The sequence below is a fragment of the Pseudorca crassidens genome, chromosome 3 (genome assembly GCF_039906515.1).
Source record: "Pseudorca crassidens isolate mPseCra1 chromosome 3, mPseCra1.hap1, whole genome shotgun sequence".
Lineage (NCBI taxonomy): Eukaryota > Metazoa > Chordata > Mammalia > Artiodactyla > Delphinidae > Pseudorca > Pseudorca crassidens.
In genome coordinates this window covers 70526458-70553903 of record NC_090298.1, presented here as the reverse complement: position 1 = coordinate 70553903, position 27446 = coordinate 70526458, and the positions used below count along the sequence as shown (strand labels likewise).

At 35.6% G+C, this 27446-nt stretch overlaps 1 long non-coding RNA gene across 8 annotated transcripts in view; it reads right to left on the bottom strand.

Moving 5' to 3' along the window:
- Nucleotides 1-1849: 1849 nt before the first annotated feature.
- LOC137221474 (uncharacterized) overlaps nt 1850-27446 on the bottom strand; it is a 43655-nt gene continuing 18058 nt past the window's right edge. The window contains exons 3-8 of one of the 8 annotated variants that reach the window (XR_010942018.1): nt 24482-24671; nt 21689-21836; nt 20441-20472; nt 19748-19866; nt 14153-17761; nt 1889-3928 (exon numbers count right to left, since the gene is read on the bottom strand). This is a non-coding gene — a long non-coding RNA (uncharacterized lncRNA). Of the gene's footprint in view, nt 3929-14141; nt 17762-19747; nt 19867-20440; nt 20473-21688; nt 21837-24481; nt 24672-25796; nt 25956-27446 lie in introns of those variants that run through there. The other 7 variants (XR_010942019.1, XR_010942024.1, XR_010942022.1 and 4 more) reach the window with 7 other exon arrangements.

Here is a 27446-nt window from a genome sequence, read left to right as displayed (position 1 = left end):
TTTTTTTTTTTTTTTTTGCATCTGAGTGTATGTGTATTTTTATCATGGACATCCTTAAGTTTTCAATTTTGATATTTCACTAATACAAAAATTTCATCATACTTTAAAAGTACATATAGAATTGGAACATGAACTTCACAAAATCATTCACTATGTTTCCATAATTTGTAATGCTGAAAATGAAATTATGGGTTGTATTTAGTTTCTGTTATGCTTATGCACACTTTGAAATGAAATACTAAATCCAACATTAAGTCAAAACTGGGATTATATAAAAAATTATGCAAAAAACTCTTCCTGAACAGTTACATTATGCTAAGTTGATGTGACGGAACAAGTTACATAGGTAACAATGAGCCTAGGGAATTATTCAGCATTGTCATTTCAGGATGTTTCTGTAGTTTTCTGCTTATTTTATGTGCAGTAACTCTGATAAAATTATGCTATACTGGGTGAGAGGGAGTGTATGATCAGGCCACCCAAGATGTCTGTTCTCTTGCCCTCCTCCTCCGTACATCCCCTGTTCGACCAGTACCTGCTTCACCTACACCCTCCTCACAAGACTGACCTTCCTACATACTTGCCCCAGGCCCCAGCTGGTGATTGTTCTAATCTTTAGATCAGAACATACCCACCTTGAGAGCTTATCAAAGGGGCGGTGAGGGGAGTGCCCTTCTGCTAGTTTCCCTGGTAACAGATGAGCCAAACTGACGTCATATCCCCCTACTACTGGTAACCTCCCCCTCCTGCAAAGACTGTGGCCCTTGTGCCACACACAGTGGGGTGTCGCTCAGGACCTTACTTCAGACATGTAAGATCCCCCCTGCCATCCATTAAACCACTGATGTCTCTGTTGCTGATTCCAGGCTCTTTCTTCAGTCTTGAAGCTGGGCAAGTACAGGGCTTGCAGGCCTGCTTGGAGTGCAGCCTAACAGGGAGTTAGTGGGAATAATTACATATTTCGGTGGTATTGGTTAATTTGGAGATTTGCAACAATCTAAGGACACACCTTTATAAAGGCCAGGGTGCTTTATCATTGATGAGGGAATATGGAGTAATGCCCTAAAATTGTTCAGGGAAGCTTGGGGGCCATACTGAGACATGTTGGGTGCCCCATCCCCATGTCAACCAAAGCAGTTCTGCTTTCATTGGTCTTAATGAAACGTTGTACATGGTTGCTTCTTTTTTATTTTTAAATTTAAATGCTCACTACTAAAAATACTTGAAAACTACTTATCACCACCACCCCCACTCGCCTCTAAGATTTCACTTGAACTTAAAGACTCTCTGATGTATCAGTTAGTATCCCATTCTGAAGTCCAATTATAGATTGTATGATTATTATTACTACATGCCTGAGTTAGATACTGTCTTTCAAATTCTTCATTCTGAATTCTTTTAGTTACCAGTTCTTTACACTAGGTAAATTATTGAGTTCCTTTCCTAAGAATTTATTTTTTAATTATAACCCTCTCCCTATTTGCCTCTTAATCTTCAGTTGTTCTTCACTGCTTGACAAATTATGGGCAATCTCTGTATTCTGACATTTAAAGTCCTCAATCACATGGCACCTGAGCTATCTACCACTGCACACCACCACACACCTTGGAGTGCAGCAGAGTTAAAGGGCCAGGGCAAGGTCTCACGCATGCAGGCTTGAATGAAATCTCATAGCAATAATATCAAGCAACCATATCTCTGTTATTGTCTCTGTTAATGCTTCCCATTATTAGCCCCAAGTAACTAATCTTTAAAAAAAAACTCTAATTGAGGGAGAAGAAAAATGTTTTATTTTTCTTCTCCCTCAAAAAAAAAAAATGCTTCTTAAGTTTATGACTAACCTATTTCTTAGTTCTGTATTTCTTCTGTCTTTGAAGAAATAGCCTATTTCTTCCCCATTTAAAAAAAATTTTCAGGATATACAAGCAATATATTTAACGTTAAGTCTGATGCATCATTATAAGGTTAATAAATGCTTAATAAAATCACCAGTTTGTTTACTTTCTGAAATCACATAAGGAAATAAAAATATAATTCCTTTTTTATGTGTATAAATGTAGTACTTCTGAAAGATGCCAAATGAAGGATTGAAATCCTTCATTTATGACCCAGATAAATAAAATAAAGGAATAAAACACAGAACTCTATCATAGTTATTTAAGCTATTAAGTATTTATGCTGTTAAGTTTTATTTTAGGAATAATTTAGAGGAGGCATTGTTCACATTTACAACCAGGAAATTTTAAATCAAAAGTTTAAAAACCATGTGGTACATTTTAATTTAATATTAACTACAATTATGCAAACAATTAGACTTACCTGTTTTCTGTTTACTTCTATTCCTAGAATACTTCTAATACAGTCTTAGTGACCAATTTTCTAGACATAGCTTGCAGTTTATCAGCTTGCTTCTATTTAGTAATCATCAGAGCATTCAGATGCATTAAATACAAATATGAGGTATACCAGATTTTGATAATATATACAATTTATGTGGTGTGTGGTGATTGCCTAGTGACTGTATTTATGCATAATATATCTTTATATATATCATATATAAATACATATATATTTTAGAAACTATATTATAGAATGAGTGAATGTTATATGTCTTTTATTATAGTATATATTTTTCTTTTTCCTTGAATGGCTCTTTTCAGTTTATTGTATGAATCAGCTACTAATCACAGCTAAAAACTAGCATTGCTTTCACATTGCTTGTGTGTATGGGGGAAGTGGCAGAAGGGAGGGAGGTTGCAGGTTCTGGAAGCATACAGAATGGTGAGGAATCTCAGTGGCTGGGTCCAATAGTTTCTTTAGAAACCATAATCCAATCCAGTTCTCCTAGGCTTTGAATTTGCAATTATTGGAGGTTAGTAAATATTGTCTTTTGTTTAACATACTAACTTCTTTTTCCCAAGTTCATGTCCTCCTATGAATGTATTATCATAAAAAGAAATATATAAAAAGAAATAATTTGCTATTGCTGCTTTCTCTGGAGTACCATACCTAGAGTTGCCCATGTGGGAAGCAGCCAATTGCAAATCATCCACTGCTTGGAATCACTGTCTCTTAGAAACCATTGCTTATTTACTCTCTTCCATTTGCATCCTGTTGCCTGTGGCTTGTCTCTCCCATTGAATAGTCACATGGGCCCCTTATTGTGCTTCAGTTTCAGCTGCCCTGAGGGATTATCACATTTTCGAATCTTTAGTTTCACTCAGATCATCCCAAACATAATCTCAAATCTGGTGAAAATCAGTTTTTTTTTTTTTTAAATAAATTTATTTACTTTATTTTTGGCTGCATTGGGTCTTCGTTGCTGCACACGTACTTTCTCCAGTTGCGGGGGCTACTCTTCGTTGTGGTGCCCGGGCTTCTCATGTTGTGAAGCACGGGCTCTAGGCACACGGGCTTCAGTAGTTGTGGCACGCGGGCTCAGTAGTTGTGGCATGTGGGCTCAGTAGTTGTGGTTTGCAGGTTGTAGAGTGCAAGCTCAGTAGTAGTGGCACATGGGCTTAGTTGCTCCACGCCATGTGGGATCTTCCTGGACCAGGGCTCCAACCTGTGTCCCCTGCATTGGCAGGCAGAGATTCTTGACCACTGTGCCTCCAGGGAAGTCGCAAAAATCAGTTCTTAAATGCTGTGCTATTTGTCACAAAATGGAAATGTTTTATTTATGTTACATCATTTTTATTTATTTATTTATTTATGGCTGTGTTCGGTCTTCGTTTCTGTGCGAGGGCTTTCTCTAGTTGTGGTGAGCGGGGGCTACTCTTCATCGCGGTGCGCGGGCCTCTCATTGTCGTGGCCTCTCTTGTTGCGGAGCACAGGCTCCAGACGTGCAGGCTCAGTAGTTGTGGCTCACGGGCCTAGTTGCTTCGCGGCATGTGGGATCTTCCCAGACCAGGGCTCGAACCTGTGCCCCCTCCATTGGCAGAAAGATTCTCAACCACTGCGCCACCAGGGAAGCCCTATGTTACATCATTTTATTTACTTTACTTATTCCTCAGTACAACCCTATGAGGAAGGTATTCTTATTATTCCCATTTTACATATGAAGAAACTGAAGCTTACAGAGGTTAATAATTTGCTGAAGGCCACATGAATAAGAGAAGCTAGGAATCACACCTGCTGTATCAACCTTCAGAGGTCAGGCTTTTAAGCAATGCATAATATTTATCCAGCCCTGGAGGTACTGAAAAATCTAATTAAGAGAGAAAGAAACAAAAAATGAGAGAATTTGGAACAAGTTAGTAAACAATTATACCCCATAGCATAAAACTGTTACATGGTAATAACTCGCTTTTCTAGTTCATAATCTGGACTATTATTTTAAAAAATCATATACACTGGGGAAGTAGAGCACATCTAACTATATCTTAAGAGAAGAAAAGTAACTGTAACCTCTAAATGTGGGTTTCCTCTGTAACTGAATAGGTGAAAGTTACCTTGATGTCAATTAATTAACAATTTATTTTATTTTATTTTAAATTTGTATTTTATTTATTTATTTGGCTGCATTGGGTCTTAGTTGCAGCACACAGGTTCTTTGTTGTGGCATGCGGGGTCTTTCGTTGTGGTGTGCGGGCTCTTCTTTGCAGTGCGTGGGCTTCTCTCTAGTTGTGGTGTGCGGGCTCCAGAGCGCACAGGCTCAGTAATTGCGGCATGCGGGCTTAGTTGCTGCATGGCATGTGGGATTTTAGTTCCCTGACCAGGGATTGAACCTGCGTCCCCTGCATTGGAAGGCAGATTCTTAACCACTGGACCACCAGGGAAGTCCCAATAATTAATTTTAAATGCTACCATGAGTTTGCTCTCCTATATCCACTGAACCTTATTCTCTGTCTCCCCAGGGAATTGCCTTTCTCCTTCTAGTCTCACTGCTTTAGGTACCGCCCATCATTCAGATTAGCACTCATTCTCCTTCAGTTCATTAGAGATCCCATCCATTCAACTCTAATTACTAAGCAGATGATCCTCTATTAGATTCAATGTGACAGTCTTCAAGAGAGAACAAGAGTTGAAGTTACTACTCCTTCCTTAGTTTTTTTTCTTCTTTCTCATTCTTTTTATCTTAAGCTGACCCCTGGTAAACTCTATCTCATAGACCTTTGCTATTCTACACTCCAGAGAAGGCTTATCTGGAGAGAAAATCTATGCTCAGTACAAGAGTCCATACTCTTATGCCTTTGGATATCATCTGGCAACTGCATAGTCCACTTTCCTTGTTTCCATTCATCCAGTTCCTGAACTTGACTTGGAATGCCTTTTCCCTGACCATCTGCAGGTTCTCACCTCAGACTGCTCTTAGGCCATTATATTCTCTGTGATCTGTTTTTCCCCTGAGTCTCTCAGTTTAGTTTTCCTGTGTTTGCCTGGTTACATTTTAAATCAACTGAAAAAGAACCATATTCTGCTTTACTTCTGTTCATAACCCTGCATTGGTTTTCAGATTGTTGAACCTGGATTCTAGCTAATGAGAGATGCTCCAGGGGGAATCACACCTTTAAAGGAAAGTGCTTCTTAATTTTGGTATCAGTTTTATAGTTTTGTATAGGGTTAACCACTGGAGGAAAAAGAGATATTTTGAACCAGTAATCCCATTTTTACAAAAGAATTTATTTTATAATTTCCTAGGTAGGCAAAGTTACTTAAATAAAGTTAAGAATTGAAGACTAGACACCAAGTGTCCTGCTTCTCTTTTACTTTAAGGCAAATATCCCAGTTGCTGGATTCATTTTGGCATCACATCTGTGCAATAAGTATTGCATACACTGAACATGAAGTAGGGCATATGCTTAAAACAGGCTTTTTATACTACAAACTGTAAAATTTGCAGCCAAAATAATGATAGAGAAAACAATGACAGGCATTAGTATCAAGCTTTGCTATTTTAAATATGTATCTACTTAAAATTACTATTCTGAGAAAGACCAATTAAAGTAAAATACAATCAAAAGTGAAAAGATAGTAGCATCTCTCTTTGAAGTGAAAAAAATTCCCTTGGTCCAACTAGGAAGTGCTGATTTGGAAAAATTGGTTGTTTGACACTGTGAAAGAAATAAAATTGTCATGAACAAAGGTGAAAAGGGATTGTATTTGTCAAGAAGAGGCTCCTACTGGATGAACTCTCTGAGGGCTGTGGCATGTCACATCTTGTCTTGGAGAGTTAATGACTGGTAATGTTGAAGGAATAGGTCTTTTGTCAGATCATTACAGCAGTCCTGGTTACAACTGCCTCAAGTGTAGTGACTGGTTCAAATAAGGGGCCAAAATACTTCATGTGAAACATGACTTAATCCAATCACCTTCTCCTGATTAGGAGAGGGAATCCAAGGCAGTTTTACCTAGAAAGCACTGAGGGTAAGTCCTAGGGCACGAACATAGGAGCTGCTTTTGGTCCTCAGGAAATGAGGGCTGAAGTTTGCTTGGTCTCTGATTCTGCCCATGTAGTACATTGCTACATGTACTACATGTGTAGTACCTGTACAATGTGCAATATATTGTTCAGCCTTGCTCTATTATGACTATACTCTTATTGCTTAAGCATTCTGAAAGAATGAGAAGAAAAAATTAAACTGGTAAATTGAATGAGGCTGGATGAAAGGTGTTATTGCTCCTGAATTAAATGAAACATTTTATTGCTCCTTAGAAGAAAAGACAAGATCCCACATAGTTTAGGTAACTCAAGAATATCAGGAAGACACAGGGAAATTGTCCCTTTCCAAGATTACCAGAGGTTAAATTTAATGCCTGGGGATATTGAAGGAGCATTGGTTTTTCTCACCCATACTGCATATCAGATATTGATGTGTATCTAGAGCTTGCTGACTAATGTTAACCTGGGCAGGACACAGAAAGGCTCCTATTGAAAAACAAACAACCAACCAAGAGACATCATTATGATGAAAAATAAATATACTTTTAAACCACACTTTAACAGTTAACTAAAAAAATATTTTCCTCTGGTTTAAAAAATATCTAAAAAGTTTTAAATGGGATAGTGCCTAGTGCACTACCCAGCTCATGGTAGGTACTCAGCAGATGTTAGTGTTCTTTCATTCCCTTTAGTAAAAAAGAACTAATATCTTCATTTCAGTTATAAAGCAGTTCAATTACAGAGATTTGGAAAATTCTAAAAAAACATGAAGGAGAAAACAAATCATCTTATAATTCCACTATCGACAGGTGAACACTTAAAATATTACTTATTCATTTTCTTACCAACATTCTAAATACTTCACAAACACAAAAATCACCTAGCAAGCTTTTCTTCATGATTCCACCAACAGTAGATTTCAGAGCTAGCAGTGATCCATTCATATGCCTCTACTAGTTAATTATTTCAGGAAGCCATAGCTACAAACTGGTGGATGTCACTTAAACACCTAGATTCATCAGACACCGTATAAGTGAGGGGCATTGTAACAGTTGTTATAAGCTTTAAAAATTAGCCTCCATCTCTGGCAAAAGGAGAGTAGCTACTATTGAGCAAACTGTTCCACAGGTAACAGTGATAAAATATGGACAGTATCTGAAAAACAACTATCTAAAGGCATGGGAATATGACCAAAAGTAATAAAAAACAGGAGTGAATCAGAAAAATTAATTGATAAAGTGAATGACACTAAGTGAACTTCCTGTTTTTATGGGGTTTTTGGCCATCTGGTGCCATGCTGGGTGACTAAAAACCAGATAAAAACTTGCAATCTTATAGGCCTAAAGAACTAATGTTCAGTTAGCCTAAAAATTGTGGATAAATAGACAAAGAAGAGCAAAAAGCTAATGGGACAAACAGAAAGCAAACAGTAAAGTGGTAAGAATAGAGACAGAATAATAGTTACATTAGATATACATTAGTTAAAAACTCCAGCTAAAAGGTAGAAAATTTCAGAATGGATAATAAAAAAGCAAGACCCAACTACATGTTCTGTAAAAAAAATAATTTACTTTAAATACATGGCTAGGTTGAAAGGAAAAAGATGGAACATTATATAAACCATGCAAACAATCAAAGAAGGCTGAAGTGGCTGTGTTAATATCAGATGAAACAGACTTCAAGGCAAAGGAAATTAAAAAAGATAGGGATAATTCATAATAACAAAAGGATCAATTCACTAAGAAGACATAATAAAAGACCTTTAAAGCACATGAAGTAAAAATTGACAATTAAGTGAAGAAATAGACAAATCTAATCATGGAATATTTAACACCCCTCTCCCAGCAATTCACAGAACAGCCAGAAAAAAATCAGTAAAGATGTAGATCTGAATACTACCAATTTCCTTGACCTAACTGACATTTATAGAATACTATATACAACGACTGATAGAATATCCATTCTTTTCATGTGCACATGGTATGCTCACTGAAATAGATCATATGCTGAGCATATGATAAAACAAGTCTTAATAAATTTTAAAAGACTGAAGTCTTGAAAAGTATCTTCTGTAATCACAATGAAATTAAATTAAAAATCAATAATAATAAGATATATTTCCCCAAATGCAAATATTTGAAATTCACATTACATGTTTAATTAGTCCAGTGGGTTAAAAATGGAAATCGCAATGGAAATTAGAAAATATTTCAAGCTGAATGATACTGAAAATATAACATATCAAAATTTATGAGATGCAGCTAAAACAGTGCTGGGAGAAAGTTACAGTTCTAAATGCATACGTTAGAAAAGAAATTATAAAAGTGGTAACTTAAGTTTCCAAGTTAAAAAGTTAAACAAAGAAAAGCAAAGTAAACTCAAAATAAATGGGAGAAGAGAAATAATAAAAATAAGAACAGGAAGTAATGAAACAGGAAACTACAGAAAAAATTAACAAAGCCAAAAAAACAGCTCTTTGAAAAGATTAATAAAAGTGATAAATTCCTAGCTAGACTGATGAAGACAAAAAAAAAGAGAACACAAGTTATCAGTGTGAAGAATAAAAGAGGGTGTATCAGTACAGATCTTAAACAATTAAATGGATAATAAGGTAATATGATGAATATCTTTATGCCAATGAATTCAACAATTTATATGACATAGACCAATTCTCTGAAAAATATAACTTACTCGACTGACAAAAAATGAAACAGAAAATCTGAATAGCGCTTTACTTGAAGAAATTGAATTTTTCACTGAAAAACCTTCTGGCAGAGAAAGCTCTAGGCCCAGATGATTTTATTGGTGAGTGCTATCAAACACTTAAACAAATAACCCTTGTCAGGTACAAACTCTTTTAGGAAATGTACCAGGAGGGAACACTTCCTAAAAAAATAAAATAAATGGTAGCCATTTTTAAAGTAGAGCAATATAATTCTAAACTGAGAAAGAATTAAACATTTGAGCCTAAAACAAAGAAAGAAAATATCCGTCTTAGTCCATTTGAGCTGCTACAACAAAATATCACAAACTGGGGAGCTATAAACAACACAAATTTATTTCTCACAGTTCTGGGGGCTGGGAAATCCAAAATCAAGGTGCCAGGATGGTCACATTCTGATGAAGGCCTTTTTTGGCTCATAGCTGGTGACTTCTCTCTGTGTCCTCACGGAAGAGGGTAAGCAGCTGCATGGGGTCTCTTTCATAAAAACACTAATCCCATTCATGAGGATTCCACACTCATGACCTAAGCAACCTCCCCAAAACCCCATCTCCTAATACCATCATCTCTCAGCATTAGGATTTCAACATACAGATTTTGGGGGGACCCGAACATTCAAACCATAGCAGTAACTTTTTCAGTTTACAGGTAAACAGCAGGAAAAGGTATAAGGAGAGTTAGCTGCATGGCTTAATGCTTTATGCTCTTGGTCCATCCATATTGTTGTAAATGACAAGATTTCATCTTTTATATGGTTGAGTAGTATTCCATTGTACAAATATACTACATCTTCTTTATCCATTCATCTATTGATGGGCACTTAGGTTGCTACAATATCTTGGCTATTGTAAATAATGCTCCAAAGAACATTGGGGTGCATGAATCTTTTCTAATTAGTGTTTTTGTTTTCTTCAGAAAAATACCCAGAAGTGGAATCACTAGATCATATGGTAGTTCCATTTTTAATTTTTTGAGGAATTGCCATAGTGTTTTCCATAGTGGTCATACCAATATATTCCCACCAATAGTGCATGAGGGTTCCCTTTTCTCCACATCCTTGCCAACGTTTGTTATTTGTTGTCTTTTTGATAATAGCCATTCTCACATGTGTGATGTGATAATTCATTGTGGTTTTGATTTGCATTTCCCTGATGGTTAGTGATGTTGAGCATCTTTTCATGTGTCTGTTGTCCATCTGCATGTCTTCTTTGGAAAAATATCTACTCAGGTCCTCTGCCCATTTTTGAATTGGGTTGCTTGCTTTTTTGATGTTGAGTTGCATGAATTCTTTGTACATTTTGGATATTAACCCCTTATCAGATGTACTATTTGCAAATATCTTCTCCCATTCAGTAGGCTGCCTTTTTGTTTTGTTGACAGTTTCCTTCTCTGTGCAAATGCTTTCTAGTTTGATGTAGTCCCATTTGTTTTTTGTTTTAATTTCTCTTGCCTGAGAAGACAGATTAAAAAAAACATTTTGCTATGCCTGATGTCAAAGAGCACTCTGCCAATGTTTTCTTCTAGAAGTTTTATGGTTTCAGGTCTTATATTTAAGCCTTTAATCTATTTGAGTTTATTTTTGTATATGGTGTGAGAAAGTAGTCCTTTTGATTCTATTGCATGTAGCTGTCCTGTTTTCCCGACACCATTTATTGAAGAGGCTGTCTTTTCCCATTGTGTATTTGTGCCTCCTTTGTCAAAGATTAACTGATAATAAAAGTGTGGGTTTATTTCTAGGCTCTCTATTCTGTTCCATTGATCGATGGGCCTGTTTTTATGCTAGTACCATACTGCTTTGGTTACTGTAGCTTTGTAGTATAGCTTGAAATCAGGAAGCATAATATCTCCAGTTTTCTTCTTTCTCAAGATTGTTTTGGCTAGTCAGGTCTTTTGTGTTTCCATACAAATTTTAGAATTTTTTGTTCTAGTTCTGTGAAAAATGCCATTGGTATTTTGATAGGGATTGTATTGAATCTGTAGATTGCTGGGGAGTGTGGTCATTTTAACAATATTAATTCTTCCAATCTATGAGTATGACACATCTTTCCATTTGTTTGTGTCATCTTCAGTTTCCTTCATCAATGTCTTATAGTTTCCAAGTACAAGTCTTTTATGTCCTTGCTTAGATTTAGCCTAGGTATTTTATCCTTTTTGATGCAGTTGTAAATTGGATTGTTTTCTTAATCTCTCTTTCTGATAATTCATTGTTAGTATATAGAAATGCAACAGATTTCTGTATATTAATTTTGTATTCTGCAACTTTACTGAATTCATTTATTAGTTCTAATAGTTTTTTGGTGGTATCTTTAGGATTTTCCATATATAGCATCACATCATATCATCTGCAAACAATGACAGTTTTACTTCCTCTTTTCCAATTTGGATTCCTTTTATTTCTTTATCTTGTCTGATTGCTGTGACTATGACTTCCAATACCATATTGAATAATATGAAGAGAGTGGGCATCCTTGTCTTGTTCCTTATCTTAGAGAAAATACTTTCAGCTTTTCACTGTTTAGTATGATGTTAGTTGTGGGCTTATCATATATGACCTTTATTATGTTGATGTATGCTCCCTCTATACCCACTTTGTTGAGAGTTTTTATCCTTAATCGATGTTGGACTTTGTCAAAAGTTTTTTCTGCATCTATTGAGATGATCATATGATTTATATGCCTATCCTTTTAAAATCCTTAAAATATAAAATAGTTGAAAATATTTAAGTATTTTATTTGCTAAAATAATCATTTGATCACTTCTTGTTTCTTCTCTCAATTCCTCTCTGTTATACTTTTAAAGACAGATGGTATTGCATAGCTATGGATATTTGGGGGATTTGGACAGGGGGAGGTTGAGTTGAGAAAATCATTTAATTTGGATTTAGGGGAATATATTTAGGTGGTTCACTGTCAATTTGTGAACCGTTAACTTTTCTTCCATAGTGCCCCCAATGTAGGAAAGATCTTAGGAATCCTGCTTCCAACTTTGCTGACTCACCTGGCAAAGCTACAGAGCCTAGGGATGTATCATGATGTAAGTGTGTCCCATGGTACCCAGCACTGGAAGTTATGTAGACAGTGAGGGGGACAGAGGGATCAAGCATGAAAGATACACAGCTAGAATACAATTTGCTTCTATTAGCTTCCAATAATCGGAAATGCAAAATTATAAGAGAAAATGTAGGGAAAAAAGTATTATAGAAGTGTCCCAGACAGTTAATAAAAATATTGTTATTTTCTGGATTCTGTTATGTTTGTGGAACTATCATTTTTTAAAGATTTGTAAAATTAAAAAAATTATATTTTGTTCTGATTTCTTTTCTCATTCTAAATAAACATTCACTTTCTTACCCAATTTTTAAATTTAGAATTTCAAATTATTTTAAAGAGGATCCCCCAAATTGTATAAGCTTTGGACTGTACAAAAATTGGATCTTCCCCTATTTGAGTTGTAGGAGAAAGTGGGAGAAAAGGGCAGGATCAGGGCAGGATACAGATGCTACTTAATTCTACACTTTAAGAGCAAATATATATAAAATGGAGGTTAAAATTTAAATATATAGGAGCAGAATACAAAATAAGACGTATACTTTCTAAACTACTAAAATAAGAAAAAAATCAAGCTTGATTAGTTCCACAAAAGGCAGAAAAGAAAAAAAAAGTAGTAAATAATATAAATAAAATGGCAGGAATAAATACAGTCACAATAAATATAAGTAACTTGAATCCCCCTAATAAAATAAAGTCTTAATCTAATTGGGCTTTAAAAAAAAATCCAGTCATATGCTTTTTAAAAGAGTAAAGGAAAATAGACTTTTAAATTATGTTGGAACAAACTCGTATCAGAACCACCTAGAAACTTAATATCAGAATCACCTAGAGAAGTCATTATATTAGAATCAGGGGGTGGACTTTGGGATAAAGGGCTTTCTCTATTCAGGACCCTAGAAAGTTAAGCAGAGTTGTTGGCATATCTGGGCACTGACACTTGTCATTGCTTCTGGAGAAAGAAATAGAGTACAGACGAACAGAATAGAAGGTACATTTATTTCTGCTCTTCACCATTTGCATTTTTGTACCTTTTTGAATTTAGTTTCTTCATTAATTTGTTTTGATTTTCTTACCAATTGAATGTATTGTTCACTCAAATAATACATTTAATAGAATAGTTAGGGGAAATCACACATTACGAATTATGTGATTTATGACAAAGGTGCAAGTCAGTGGAGGAAAGGATAATCTTTTGAATAAACTGTTATGGATCAATTGAATATTTATATGGAAAAAATTTAACCTGACCCCTTCCTCACATTATACATAATATTAACTCAAAATAGATCAAAGATCTAATGTAAAGGGTAAAACAATGAAACTTCTAGAAGAAAACAGGGAAATACCTTCATGACCTTAAGATAGGCAATGTTTTCTTAAATACAAAAGCACAAACCATGAAAAAAGAGACTGATAAAATAGACTTCATTAAATTAAGAACTTTCATTTATCAAAAGACATTTTTAAGAGAATGAGAAAACGATACACAGAGTAGGAAAAGAAAAATATAAAATGACTATTGACAAAAAACTTACATCCAAGCTATATAAGGCACCATTATAAATCAATAAGACAAAGAACTCAATTTTTTTGAAAAACGGGCAAAAGATTTGAATATGTATTTCATAAATCTAGATATCTAAATGATCAACAAGCATATGTAAAAAGATTCAGTATCATTATTTATGAGGGAAATGTAAATTAAAACCATAATCAGGTACCACTACATACTAAAATTTTCAGAATCAGATACTACTACTCTTGTACATTGCTGGTGGAGTGTAAATTGGGACAACTCCTTTGCTCCTACTGTTTCCATCTTCCCTATACCCACCAGCAAATTCTCATCCTGCCAAAAATTTCTTTGCTCATCACAAGGTGATAGATTTTTCTCACACATAGTTTTTCCTTTCCAGCTCAACTGGCAAATATTAAGCACATAATAATAGTTAATTGTATAAATCTGTACCAGCCTCCTTCCTTATCTATTCATCTTACCTTTACTTTTTGTATGTTCCTTGGTTCCTTGTTGCAAGACAAAGGGACCTGTGTTTCCTCACTTTTTAGTGGATGGGGTCTCAATCTGTCACATTCAGTTTAATAGGTAAACAGTTTATGCATTGATGAGTGAATTACTGGAGAGAGGACATATGGAGAGCTTCTCAGAAACAGAAAACTTAAAAATTTTGTCTTACTCTCAAGATGCTCAATATATACTAATTACTCTACAAGTAGGGAATGAATTTAGCATGATTATGGTCATAAAAAAGCTAATGACCAGGCTATTTAAGAAAGTTCAGTTGTTCTCACATTCTAGGCATGACTCTCCTGTTTTGTCTGTGTCATTTTCATTGTATCTCATCATATAGTAATATATTTTCTTTCTTCTATTGTAGATGCCCAGAGCAACAAATCAAAAAAGAAATCCACTTCTTTTTTCTCTTTCTCCTCACAGTCATCACACATTATAATCACTGTTTTCTATGGCCACAGATTTCCCTCTAGCTTCTCTTCAAACGTAACCTGTACTCTTCCAACCTTTTCTCTCCATAGCAGTCCTACAGTCAAATCAGAGTTTTCAGGAGTTAATGTTACCTCTTGGTCTCAGTGCTTTCAAAATTCACTTTCAGGAAAAATAATTGATAGAGAATTCACTTTTTTCCACAGGTAACTGCTTTAAGGAATTACTGTTTAAAATGCAAACAAATGAATTTCTAATGGTGGAATTTTAAGTTCTGACAAGGTGGTAGAGGACTGGGGGTTGGTTTTTTAGGTTAGTAACCCCTCTAACCTTTCCTCTGTTCCTTATAACTATAACACATAATCTCTTTTCCAGTAAAGCTAGCTCTGTTTTCAACAGACTACAAAGTATAGCTATCTGATCTGCCCTTAGCCCCATGTATCTTTGATCTATTTTCTTTCAGAGGTATCGCCTTCTCAAAAAGCAAGGAGGAACTGGCAAGGAGTTGAAAAGAATTCTTTTTTTTTCCCCTCCCAAACGAAAATGACCTAAGTTGCAAGGACTGGGTGATCTCAGTTTCTCTGGAAAGTACAGTGTTGTTTTTCATGGTTGGTAGTAAACAAAGAACAGAACACATCATTTGCAATACTTACCTAAAACAACCCTTCAGTTTATGACCTATTGTCCAAATTAATGGCAGCTTACAAGAGACCTATCTGTAGGTGGGGACCCTGAATATAATAAAGTGCAAGCATTCACAACTTCTATAAGAAGCATTAGCAGCTAAACAATATCCAACCATTGCTGCCTTTGCACTAAGCATGAACATTTCCACTATCAAGTAGGGAGACATCATTTCAACAGTTTATAACATATGGTGTTCAAAAGTTACAAACCTGTAGCTTTAACATTTTAAAGTCAGTGCCTCAAAGTATAGAAGGTCTATAATCCAAAGAGATCAATAATATTACATATTATGTTAATATCTTGCCATTATTTGAACTACAAGTAGGTAACCAATGCAAAAAACTCAGAGAGATGGTGGGCTCAATTCTTTTTGGTGCCCTAGTAAAAGACAGCTATAGAACTCTTTGAAATTCTCATTTAAGCACTGCTTTGTCTTTTTGTATAAATTGGAAATTACCAAAGAAACACCAGTGATAAGGGGGTTAATATTAGTATCCTTATACCTAAGTCAAAACTGGACAGCTCAAAAAGATTTATAAGCTCTGCCCTCAGTTTGTGTCTTTTACAGAGCTTCTTGTTTTTACATAGACACTTGGAATTTGTTATCTGTAAGAAAAGAATGAACTTATCCAAGGAACTGGTAGCCATGGCCTAAGGAACTAGCATGACAAAATGACTAAGCATGTTAATAACAATAATAATAATAATTGCACTTGCCATACATAGCACTTAATGTGTTGGGAATGGCTTTAAGCCCTCAATGTATATTAACTCATTTATTCCCTGCAATACCCTATAAGGTAATTATTATTCCCAATTTACAGAGGACAAATCTAAAGATCAGTGAGGTAAAATCTTTTTAACATTACATAGTTAGGAACTGCCAGAATTTGAACGTAGGCACTCTGGCTCTGAAGCAACATTTATACCCACCTGAGTTCATTCAATTAGTTAATCAGTTATTAAGTCTTTAATCAAATATTTATCAAATATGCAGTACGTTCTTGGGCTCCAGGGCATACATAAATGAGTTAAACTATATATGGTACCTGCTCTTAGAGAATGTATAGCAGTAAACACAAACATTAATCAAATAATTACACAAACAAATGTAAAATTGCAATGTGACAGGTACACAAAGGAGGGAATGTATGATGGGAATGTATGAGAGTCAGTCAGGGAGATTGGGGGAAGTTTTGCTGAAGAACTGACACATGCACTAGATATGAAGGATAGGCAGACTTGAACTAGACAGGAAAAGGAAGAGATTTCAAGGCAGAGGAAACACCACATACAAATTCTCTGTTGTGAGTAGGAACAGGAAAAGTACTAGTAATTGAAGGAAGGCCAGTGACGGGCAATCAAAGAGAGCAAGAGTGAGAAGAGTTCAAGACAACACTCAAAGGGTTGGCAGGACCAGATCGGGCAGGAGTTTGGTAGGCTATGTTAGGCTATGTCTTTGTCTTATGATCTTCTCTGAGTCCTAAAAGGTTTTAAATAAGGGCAGGGGTGGTGGTGGAATTACTTGAATAGATTTGTGTTTTAAAAGGATCACTTTAACTTTAATATTGACAGTGGGATGGAAGAGGATCAATGGGTATGACTAGATGAGTGAGAAGGTTGTTATAGTGGTCCAGGGTGAGACATGAAGGTAGTCTGGACTGGACTGATGGTGGTGATAAAGAGAAATGGATAGAGCCAAGCTGTAGTAGGCAGAAAAATCAATAGGCCTGTCTTGCAAAATTAGCTAAGTCAATTTGGTCACGCACAACTATTTTGTTCTTTTTGACAGATAAAAGTAGCCACCAATTTTTGACATAAGTGAAGGGGGTGGTTCCTCTGACATAGCTTTTTTACTAAGTCACAGTGCAAGCAAGTATTAGACCAAATTCCGTCATATAAACAGACATTTTAAAAAGTAATTAACAAGGAGGCTTACATGCAACAGTTCATACAATCTCTTCTATAAGTTCAATTAAGTTCCAGCTCTCTGTCCTTTTATGTACTATGATGTATTAGATATCTATTGCTACATAACAAATTACCTCAAAACCTAGTGACTTAAAGTAACAATAAATATTTATTACCTCATAGTTTCTGTAGATTAGGGATAAATCAAATTGGCTGGGTAGTTTTTGTTCGGGGTCTCTCATGAGTCAAGATGTTGGCTGGGGTTGTTGTTACCCAAAGGCTTGACTAGGCCTGGAGAATCTACTTATAAGACGAGTCGCTCACAAAGCTGGCAAGTTAGTTGACTACCAGCAGGAGACCTGAGTTCCTCCCCACATGGATCTCTCCGTAACAGCTTCACAGCATGGTGGCTGACTTCCTTCAGAATAGATAATCCAAGAGAGAAAAATGCAGGGTCTGCAATATCTTTTAAGACTTATCCTTGGATGGCACTGTCTTCATTTCCAGAATATCTTATTCACACGTCATCTCTATTCAGTGTGGGGGAACTACAGAAAGGGATAAATACTAAGAATCATTGGTATTAAGGGCATTAAGGATCAGTTTGAAGACTGGCTACCATCTATGACTACAACATGCATGAAAGGTTCACTTAAGGTAGATGCAGTAATGTTTAGAGACAGGATTCAGGCAACCAGAGTCCAATGAAACAATAGCTGGATACAGGACATTTTAGGGATCAAATATTGGTACCTTTCCTAAAGATACAGATTACGGTGCTTGCTAGATTTTTATACCCTATTCAGCAAAAGTGGAATGTCTAAAATATATTAGCCAATCCATATAACTTGAACAACACTAATTTCACCAATGAAAACTGATTGCTAATATTTATTATGCTAATTAGCAAAATTCTGGTGTTGGTTGAGATAAGGATGACTAAAGCACTTGTCGTAGCTTCCTCTGGAGTGTGGCCTTATGGCTAAATATCAGCTGACCATACCTGGGAGTGTGAGCTCCTAATTAGGGCAAGCAACAGCACTTATGATGTAGCCTAAATTAACACACATATATATTCACACATAATATCACATTATCCATGCTCAATTTTTTTAAAAGTAAATTAGAGACATCATAATGCCATCATGATTTAGAAGATGCAGCCCATGAAAAGAGTAACTATCTTGGCCAATGACAGTTACTGAATGGGACTGCTCATATTAGATAGAGTAACTTACAATGGAGATTACTGAATGGTCATTAGCAAAGCATTTCTGGGATTGGGGCATGTTGCAGAAAACACCTATATTGATTTTCATTTTTTTTTTTTTTTTTTTTGGGCAGTACGCGGGCCTCTCACTGTTGTGGCCTATCCCGTTGCGGAGCACAGGCTCCGGACACACAGGCTCAGCGGCCATGGCTCACGGGCCCAGCCGCTCCACGGCATGTGGGATCTTCCCGGACCGGGGCACGAACCCGTGTCCCCTGCATCGGCAGGTGGACTCTCAACCACTGTGCCACCAGAGAAGCCCTGATTTTCATTTTTGAAGGCAAAGCATTTAAGATTATATTATAGGGTTATTTTGGGAATTACATGAGTTAATAATTTCAGAGCACTTAAGACGTGCCTGGCACATAGTAAAATTGTCTGTAAATATGATAGTGATGATGGTGGTGGTGATCATCCAACAGATAGATAATGCCTCATCATGATTATCAGGTGTACTGGACACTGGGGTAGATTCCACTGACACCACATTCCTCTTCAGGACTTGTTTGCCCAGCTGCTGGGAATGCTGTGGCTCACAGCTCTCAAGATGTCAGCTCCATCCAGAAATTGCCTTACCCAAGGTCACACCTACTTCCTGGGAGCAGTCTTTATCCAATGACTGATCATTGATGGGTATACAAGGGCCCAGTACCCTTGTCTCAACTTGGAACACTTCTGAAGGGCCACCCTAGCTTCAGAGCCACGCTTAGGGTAGGGTTGGTTTAGGCTTTGTTATAACTATTTCACAGCCCGGCTTCTCCTCTATCCAATCCTGCATTTCACCACAAGTATTAATTCCAAGACAACCCCCTAATAAGTTTTCCTGCATGCAAATCTCTATCTCAGGGTCTGCTTCCCAGGGAACATGACTAGAAACATCAATGGTTATTTAATGAATTAAAATACTGCATAAACAAATGTATCCTTCTTTATTGGTTGGTAATGATTAGCACAGGGTGTAAGTTTGAGATATAGGTATATATAATTTAAAATATTGTTCATTTAGATTCAAAATTTGAGATCTTAAGTTGGTGGTAGAGACTAATAGACTAGGTTATTAATTAAAATGCTAATTATATTAAATATTATTGGAAAAGCTGTAACATATAACTATCATCTGACTATGGAAAACACAAAAGGCCATGAAAACCTTTAACATAGGCAAAGTTAGTATACAGATTCTATTTGTCAGGTTAGGCTAGGGAATGCTGCAGTAATAAACTATGCCAAAATTTCAGAGGCTTATCACATAAAAGTTTCTTACTCAGGCAAATCTGCTAAGAGTCTAGGAGTTTCTCCAGGGCAGCCCTTCATGTAGTGGCTCAACATTCCAGATTGCTTCCTTCTTCTGGTAACTCCATCTGAATGATACCTCAGGGTTCTCTGTGCCAGGAAAGACAGCATGGTGAATCATGCACAGACTTGTAAATGCTTTGGTCTGGAAGTAACACATCAGCTCGGGTCACTGTTCATTAGTAGAACTAGTTACACAGTGCTGCTTAACTTGTAGAGCTAAGAAATGTAAGCTTTTGCATATCCAGAGAAAAAAAGAGAATTGAAAATATTGAGCATTGGTAATGTTAGCCACAAGAACAGTATTATACTGTCTGAGAGACACTAATATTTTAGTATTTGTAAGGATCAACTTATAAGAGAAATTCACTTTTGGGACAAACTCTGTGTAGATCTTATCCTAGGATAGGAATTAATTTTAAGCTTCTGTGTTTATTATGCAATTTGATTGGATGTAAATTTAGTTCAGTATAAATAGAATCAGCAGCTAAAGTAGAACCTGGCAAGGTGTGGACAATCTCTTAAGTCATATGATAAATAAAATATAGATCACATTTGAGTGAGCTGTGAAAATTTATATAAAAATATTTTCCAGGGGCTTCCTTAAAAATGGGATAGTAAAATTTAAAAATAAGAATAAAATATCAATAAAAGTGAGCTTTACCTGAATTTACTTTCACATTTGACCATTTATTCCTTTAAAGAAAAAGAATAAAATTACTGTTAAGTAAATACACCTTACACCCTATTTCTACAGCACTCTTCAATAAAAAAGTTTCATATGAAAAACATTCTATATTATTGATTATAAGACAGTCCAAAGCTAAACATAAAAAGTCAATGTAAACAAAAAAGTGAATAATGAAAATTTTCTTGCTTTCCAGAACCTTGAAGATAAATGTAATTTTTTTTTGGTGTATAGTTCTATAAAATTTTATCGCATGTAATAGATTAATGTAGTGATCACCACAATTAGGATATGAAATTATTAATTATTCCATTACCCCAAAGTAACTTGCTCATGTTACCCTTTTATAGTCATACCCTCCCCCCAACCCTAACTCCTTGCACCACTTATTTTTTCTCTATCACTATAATTTTGCCATTTTGAGAATGTTATGTAAATGGAATCATACCATATGTAACTTTTTGAGATTAGTTTCTCATCAACACAGTGGCCTTGAGATCCATGCAAATTGTTGCATGTATCAAATTCGTTCCTTTTTATTGTTGAGTAGTATTCCATGTTATGGATGTACTACAGTTTATTCATTCATCCATTGGAGGGTATTGGGTTGTTTCATTTTTGGCTATCACAGATAAAGCTGATTTGAACATTTATGTACAGATTTTTGAGTGAATGTAAGTTTTCATTTCTCTAGAGTAAATATCCAGTAGATGGATATCTGGGTTTTACGATAAGTATATATTTAACTTTATAAAAAACTACCAACTGTTTTCTAGAGTGGCTGTCCCATTTTACATTTTCCTCAGCAAAGTATGAGAGATACAGTTGCTCCATATCTTTTCAGCACTTGGTATTATCAGTATTTTTTTATTTTAGCCATTCTAATAGGTGTGTAGTGGTACTTCATTGTGGTGTTAATTTGCATTTTCCTAATGGCCAATGATGTTGAACTATAACAAAATCTTACATAAAGTTTTGCATTTTTACAAATACTTTTTTAAACATCTAAATTAATTCTCACAAGTATAGTGTGATGTATTTCAAGTGATAAGAGGCTGATATCAAGTAAATCTGGAAAAATCAGCCAAACGTAATTACACCAATGCAGAATCAAAACAATTTAAAACTCAAAAGGAACATGGAGGTAATTTAGTCAAACTTCCCCATTTTAGAGAACTGTGTCCCAGAAAGGTTAAATGACTTCTCACACAGCTGGAATCATACCAAAAGTCATACTTCTGATGCTTGAATCTCTTCTATGTCCAGTCAAGTAGGTGACAATTTATGCTTGAATTCTTCAAGTGACTGGAAATTCACTCATTCCTTGCCCCATTCCATTAGAAAGTGTTTCCTGACATTGAGCTGAAATGGCCTATAAACAAATAAACAAGTCTGTAAATGTTTTGACATTGAACTGAAATGGCTTACTATAGCTCTTGCCAGTGGGTCTAGTTTCATCCTCTGAGACTTTCCTGAGGAAGCATGGACCCTTTTCCATACGACAGTACTTCAGATACTTGAAGACAGCCATCATGCTCTCACATATATACTCCAGGTCAAACATTCACATTTTCCTCCAATCATTCTTAGATGAGCTTGTTTACCATCCTTCTTGCTTGTATGTAAACTGGTCCTAGGTTTCTTATGGTGAAAAATACCAAACAAAATATTTTTTGTAACACAACCAGAATTATATACATTCTCCAGTTATATGAATTCACTACAGGAAATAATAAAATTTTATTTTCCCTTAGTGTATTTCCTTACATCGTTAGACAATATTCGTAAGTGTATTTTTAAAATTTTATGCTGAATACTTTTATTTTTAAATTGTGTTTCTTTTTTGGATGTATTGCAATGCAAATGGCACAAAACTCAAACCATTTAAGAAGGTTAACAGTGAAAAGTCGTGATCCCTAGACTTCTAGTTGAATAATAATATAATAAATATATATAATGCAATGTAATATAATATTGCAGATATCCTCTTTTTAAGCACATAATTCTGATTATACACTCCATCATATGGTTGTACATTTAAAAAAATTATTCATCTTAATTTTTTATTAGTATTATTAAAACTGCTGTTATGGATTGCCTTATGTATATTTTAGATTATTTCTTAAAGTAGACTCCTAGAAGAAAATAGCTGCATTGCATAGTATGACTTGTCTTACTATAACTTTCCACAGTTACCATTTAATACACATAAAATGTTTATTAATATACACCGGCAGTTTATGCATCCATTTCACCACACCTCTGCAAGCTTGGAATACTACTGTTTATTGATTTTTTTTTCAAATTTGTTCTCCTGATTTGCTTATAATTGAGAATGAATTTTAAAATACGTTTTTATATCTCTATTGGTTATTTGTATTTCCTCCTTAGGGTGTTTAAGTCCTTGTTAATTTTTAGAAGATCGATTTGTATGAGCTAGAATATCAGCCCACTCTCAATATTCTTAACAAATATTATTTTGTTCAGCTTATCAAACTCTTAAAGGCGTTTTACATATGCTAATGCCAGGCCATCCCAAACAATTAAATGTAGTTAATTAAAAATTTTTTTTGCTAAATATAAGGCCTTACAGTGAACATTTATATTGTAATATATCTTATCTCTTTACAAGTCTGTTTTACCTACCATATTTTAAACTAGTGCAATTCAAGGACAATACCTTAATCATCTTTCTAAAGCTTAACATAGACATTTACAGAGAATAGATGTTCCCTAAATTTATGATATATAAATGAGTGAATAAACTTAAAAATCCCTATTAGTTTGTTGGATTCTGCTTGTATGGTTACAGATTCCCCAAATTTTTTGAATTCTAATTATGGCTATCTAGGATTTAGCCCAGAGTCAACATTAAGCTGTTCTAAGGTTTGTTAAACCCCCTACCCTTTCCAACTTCGAATCGGGTAAAAATTTGATAAATATGGGTTTTCTCAAGTCAGTGAAATACAGTGTTGACCCATATAGGGACCGTTGTTCTACCCTAAAAACCACTGGAGAGGCTGACTGCCCTCCAGGAGTCAGTACCCGTTGGGTATTAAGTCATTGCCTGAAGGTACTATCATCTAGCCTTTTTTCCTCCCCAATTTACTTGTAAGTAAATGATGAAAAGTGTCAATAATGCCTGTTGGGCACAGATAAATATTGCCTACTGCATTTTATTGGCATACTGGTCTAGTATCCCTGTCAGGAAGAAAATAAAATTAGACAGATTCTGGTTGGTAAACCCATACTGTATTTGATTGATTACTGCTTTCTCTTATAGATGCTCCCAGAGCATCCTTTTAATAATTCCTTTTAGATTCTTGCCTAAAATCAAAGTAGTCCTGGTGGAGGGTTAGAGGTGTAAGGGACTCTCAATTGAATGATTAAAGTCCCAATCAAGTAAAGATTGAAGGGAAGGTTTCCAAATGATATGGATTTCCATTCTATATCACTGGAACCCCTTTAGTTGTCCATGATCTTTTCTCTGATTCTGAGTGTTTGAGACTGCCAGGGACTAATGAAAAAGTACCTTTTCCTATGGGTAGTTTGGATAGGATTGCAAAAACTATTGGCATACAGACAGCTGTTACTCCTGCTACAGATCAAGGGAGTGGGGAGTGAAAAGCATTTGTCAGTCAAACAGAAACTCTTTTTGATGATATGAAATACTCTTTGAGGGAACTCTGAATATTAGATTGGCTGCCACATGGCTTTCTGGTTCTGGCAGTGCATGGTAACCCTGTCAGGTGTCTTCTAAACTCTAACAATCTCTGTCAAAGCAAAGACTGTGGGGTCTGTAATTTGCTAACTCCACCCTGGTTCACATATTTCCTCCAAGGAGTCCTTCAGACCTTCTTCACCCTCCACCATCCATTTCACAATCCCCCATTCCCTTCAACCCAGGGAAGTCTAATCTTGAAATTCTCTTTAAAATCTGTGTATTAACTTCATAGGGCTGCTGTAACAAATTACCACAAACTGGTGGCTTAAAACAACAGAAATGTATTCTCTTACAGTTCTGAGGCCAGAAGTCTGAAATTAAGGCGTCAGCAGGGCCGCAGTTTTGGAGGACCTAGGGGAGAATCTGATTTTTGTTTCCCCCGGCGTCTGGTAGAGCTGGTCAGTATTCCTTCACTTGTGGCTGTATTACTCCAATCTTAGCCTCGTTGTCACACTGCCTCCTCTTCTCTGTCTTCTCTTCAGTCTGTCACATAAAGATACTTGTCATTGGATTTATGGCTGAGCAGACAATCCAGGGTGGTTGATCTCTTCACCTCCAGATCCTTAACTTAATTACATCTGCAAAGACCCTTTTTTCAAATAAGGTAACATTCACACATTCCAGGGATTGAGACATAGACATATCTTTTTGGGTGCTACTATTCAACCCACTACATTTTGCTTAAGCATACCATTTTTTCCTTCTTCTTTTAAGCTTTACCTCTTGAAGCTTTGAGGAAATTCAAGAAACCTCTTCTTTCTTCATCACCTTAGCTTTCAAGACTGCATCTTCACATTGAGCACTTTGGAAAATTCAATCTACTCCTTTGTTTCAGTTGCTTTTTTTTTTCTGGAATTTCCCCTTCCCTGGGCAAATGAATATTACACCAGTGGGAGGAAACATCCCAAATAATTCCAGGTTTTATATTTCCACTTTTCACCTTGAAGGCAGACATTTGCCCATGTTTAGTGTTCTAGCACCTATTCTGTTTCCCATAATTCCTCAAAGATGGGAACAGCTATTCTCAAGTTTCATTTGGACTCCCTGCCCCTCCACCGCCAAGAGCCTGTGATATAAGCCATTCATATCAGATGATGGATTCTAAATTGGAACTGTTAGGTACTTCTTAGAATTCCTTCTTCTATTTGGGAAGAGTATTGCTTCTTGTCACTATTTATACTACTCTTTTGAGTAATATTAATAAGTTCCTATTTACTGAGTCAATACTATGAGCCTGGCTCAGTGTTTTGAATGTGTTACTTCCACTACTCAGAACAATCCTATGAGAAAGATATACTTATCTCCATTTTACAGATGGGGAAAAGGAGACCCAGGGTAATATAACTATTAAGTGTTGAAACAGAGAATTAAATCCAAGTTTGCCTGACCCCACAAATACACATAGTTCTTTCTACTATGTCAAGCTGCTTCTCAAGTTTCCTTTGTAGAGAATGAAGAAAATAATATTTAGGGACTCTGTTTTCTCTCTCAGATCTAACCTTATACCAGCAGCTGTAAGTGGGCTTTTCCCTTCCTTCATCATCTGCCTTTGAAGAGAATTTTAAAAAGCCCGTTCTTTGTCCTCTCAGCATTTTTTACAAGTCTCACCTCATTTGGGAGCTTCAGATTTCTTGACTATGCTTTAAGGCCCATGTTACCTTCTTATAATTATCCTTGGTATGTGGTTGTTTTCTCTCAAGGTTTATGTCACTTCCAATTAGCCAAGCAATTCCTCCTTGTTGGTCAGAATTAGGTTCCCTAGTTGCTCTGCTGGGACATCAAATCATGAGAAAGGCAAATCAAAAACTTGTCAGATGTTTTGCTTTTAGCCCAATGAAACTTTTAGGAGGTGTCCAGCTATTTGAATTTTCTTTTTTGATTGTTGCATTGCTACATGTATTGACAAATAGTATACTGTAGGGTATTGTGGTATCAATAATGAATTCTTTTATGAATAATTGCATGTGACAGTACATGTTTGGAACCAGTTTAAAACCTCTTAAATAAAACACTCTAAAGCAGTTCCAAGCTTCCCATTGTCTGTGTGTACACCTAGTCATTCTAACACATTCCTGTTTCTCATTCCCCATTCAAGTCTATCACATGGAGAAATACTTTTTATTTCTAGTAAACTAGTTTGTGTATCTCATTTTGAGCATAATCCCAAACCAGAAAGTGGAAGATAGGCTGGGGAATATGACCTCTCTGAAGTAAAACATATGTTAGGAAGTCTATGAATTAAGGTCACAAAACAGAGGGCTGTGAATTTCTATGAAAAAAATATTATAACCTAATTTTTGCTAACCTCTAAGTGAAATTTAGCATTTCTTTCAATTGTGAACATAGGCAACAAACCAGTGTTACTGAAGTACCGCTGACTTTTTCACCAATAAAAATCACAAATATTTTCCCATCACATTACTATAGTTGTAGAAATCTCAAGATATAATTAGTGTTCACTACTTTAAAATTATAGATATTATTCGACCCTCTGCTAGATTTTGTTTTTCAACGCATTAATAAAGAAGCACATGTACAGCACACTTTTGTTGAATAACTTGATTACTGTATTTTAGTATAATTGGTTTCATTCATGATCCTATGCATATTTTATGCATTTAAAAACATGATTCTAAAAAGGGCTTTATAGGCTTCACCAGACTGCCAAAGGGATCCGTAGCACAAAAAATGATTAAGAATATCTATTATGGATTCTGGCATTGCATTAAGAGCATGTAGTCTGGTGTCACATTGCTTAGGTTCAAATTCTGCTCTGTCATGGTATGACTTTGGCTACATTACACATACATTTTGTGCCTCAGATTCTTCATGTGTAAAATGAAGATAATATTATAATACCTACCCAAAAATCTTGCTATGAAGATGAAGTAATATCTGTAAATGGCTTAACACAATGCCAGGCATATAGTACGTTATTTATCTCTACATATACCCAGACGATAAGGGTTTCATTCAAATCCTATTTACATTTATTCTACATACAGATTTTCTTTTTTTTAACCATGTTGTCACTGTCTAAAATTACATTATAAAATATTGGCTATTTTCAAATGGATATTTGTAAAATACATGTGTGATGTAAGGAAGAATTATACAGTGAAGATCCATAGGCCTTCCATCCTGTTAAAGGGAAAAAAGGTACTTTAAAAAGGATGAACATTTAACTTACTATCCAAACTAGGACACTTTTGAGAGTAAAAGAGAGTGCTATTAGTTATTACACCAGGGATATAGGCA